Genomic DNA, 2,500 nt, shown 5'->3' with positions numbered 1-2,500 from the left:
CCAGCTTACATTGAGGATGAGGAAATCCTGCAGAAGCTACTCGCTTGGGGTGTTTCGGCCGTGTCCGAGGTGAGGAGACGTATGTGGCCGGGGACAAACATAGCCGATGGGACGAGGTTTGTAAAGGTCCGCTTTACAAACCAAGTGCGTTCTCTACCATATTCCGTCAGGTTTAACACGGCGGGGGGGCCTGAATATTTTAGGGTCATTCATGACAGGCAAGTGAAGGTGTGCAGGGGGTGTCTCCAGCCTGACCATGTGTTGCGTGAATGCCCTGATTTTTGTTGCAGACGGTGTGGGGCCCAAGGCCATTATGCGCGGGAGTGTACAGAGCCCAGGGCCGCTAAATGTAAGGACTGTCATCAGTATCCCTCTGTGTGTGGATGCTCCGGCCACCTCGCCTCTGACCCGGAGGAAGGAGGTGGGGGTCCCCCACCTACGGTTGAAGTAGAGCACGGCCCTGGATCGAGAGAGGCCCTGTTAGATCGGGATGTGGAACCGGGTATACCTGACCCGGTGGCATTGGTGCCTGTGGTGGGGGGGGCTGGTGAAATGTCTCACAGTCCTGCCCCTGAGCAGGAGGGGGGGGCAGTGTCCTGCCCTACCTCTAATATCGTGGTGGCAGGGGCTGGACCGGGGAGGGGGATGGGTGAGGATCTGGCTCCACACCTTACCCCTGAAGCGGGGGAGCAGGCACTGAAGTCAGGCCAGACTCCCAAGTCTCAGCGCTCGAGGGCGGGCAGCAGGAGTCAGGTGCCGCATAGGCGGCCACTGTCTAAGGGTAGTGACAGGTCCAGATCACCGACCGGGAGGGTTGGGTCGAAACATGCCGATGGGTTTTGTGAGACCCAGCCTGGTAGTGATCGGCGGACAGGGCTGCAGGGTGACGGCCCCGTCTCATGCGGCACTGCCCGTTCTGAGTCTGCCACTGTAGATGCCACAACTGTTCCTACGGGCGTCGATCCCCAAGGGAATGAGGTCGCCCCGACAAAGACGAACAGGAAGTCTAAACGGTAGTCTAGGTCAGGATGATGGTTTAACTCCTTTTCTTCTTCCTAATGACGCTCTCCCTAGTCTCCATTAATGCCCGGAGCTTGAGGAATAGGGAAAAGATGCACAGTGTGTTTCACGACGCCACCTGGGATGTGCTGTGCATCCAGGAGACGTGGTGGGAGGCGGAGCATCTTCGCAAGGTAGAGGATATGGACATTGGTGTTTTGTACTGTGCTTTGGGCTCTGCACACTCCCGTGGTGTGGCTGTCCTAGTTAAGCCGGGTGTTTTCGGCGGGTCTTCTTTAGTGCATGCGGACCCACATGGCCGCTTTATAGTGATTGATTTTCTGCGTGGCTCCACTAAATTACGCCTTATAAATGTTTATGCGCCTAGTGAGGTGATGGAGAGGAAAACCTTCTTCGTTTCTGTTTTTCCTTATGTTACTGATTCCTCGTTTTTGATTGGCGACTTTAATATAGCGTTGTCAAAAATCGATCTCGCTCCGAACAACACATTCAGGAATGACGTTAGTCGAAGTTTTTTGATTGATGCTGCAGTGGCTGCTGATTTGTCCGAGGTCTGGAGAGGTCTCAACCCCCTGAAAAGGGACTATTCCCGGCGTCAGGTGGTGCAGGGGGTCCTCCTCCAGTCTCGGATAGATCTGTGTTTTGTTTCAAGTGCTTTATGGAAGTACATCGGTGGCAGCTCCTATGCATGTGTGGGCTGGAGCGATCACTCCCTTTTTTCCGTCAAACTTGACTTCCTGGGTGGTAAGAGGAATGGGGGGGTCTGGGTTTTTAATAATATGCTGCTTGCCGACCCCACTTTTGTAAATAAGATGGAGCACCTTTTTGATTGTTTTGATGATGAAATGGGAATTTGTGACTCTTTGGTTGATTGGTGGGAGCAGGCAAAGGCTAAAATTAAAAAGCTGTGCCTACGTTATAGTAAGCAGAGGAGGTGGGAGGAGTCCATCAGGGAGCACACGGTCCGGAGCCACCTCCAGGGACTTGCCGCCACCTCTGGTTTAGGCCCGGTAGATCCTGAGTATCTGGTGCTGCAGGAAGAGCTCAGGACTATACAGGTTAGTCGTGCTAGAGGGGCGGCACTTAGATCCAGGGCCCAGTATGCGGTAGAGGGCGAGCGCTCCACAGCTTTCTTTTTTGGTTTAGAGAAGTCCAGGCAGAGCAAGCTATACTTGGATGGCCTGTTGGATGAGTCAGGCAGGTGTCATAGTGATTTGGATGAGATTTTGGATATTGTAGGTAGGTTTTATGCAGATTTGTTTGATGGGGAAGGGATCAACGAGGTAAGCTGTAGTCAGGCTTTAGGTGCGCTTGATGGGTCTCTGAGCCCTAGTGACGCTGACAGCTGTGACGCGCCTATTTCTTTGGCAGAGGTTTCTGCAGCAATTAGGGGTCTCAATGCCTGTAGGAGTCCAGGAGAGGATGGTTTGAGCGCAGAGTTTTATAGTGCTTTCGCTCACAGGTTAGCCCCGATTCTCCA

The sequence above is a fragment of the Vanacampus margaritifer genome, chromosome 2 (assembly GCF_051991255.1).
Source record: "Vanacampus margaritifer isolate UIUO_Vmar chromosome 2, RoL_Vmar_1.0, whole genome shotgun sequence".
Taxonomy (NCBI): domain Eukaryota; kingdom Metazoa; phylum Chordata; class Actinopteri; order Syngnathiformes; family Syngnathidae; genus Vanacampus; species Vanacampus margaritifer.
This window is presented reverse-complemented; position numbering follows the sequence as displayed.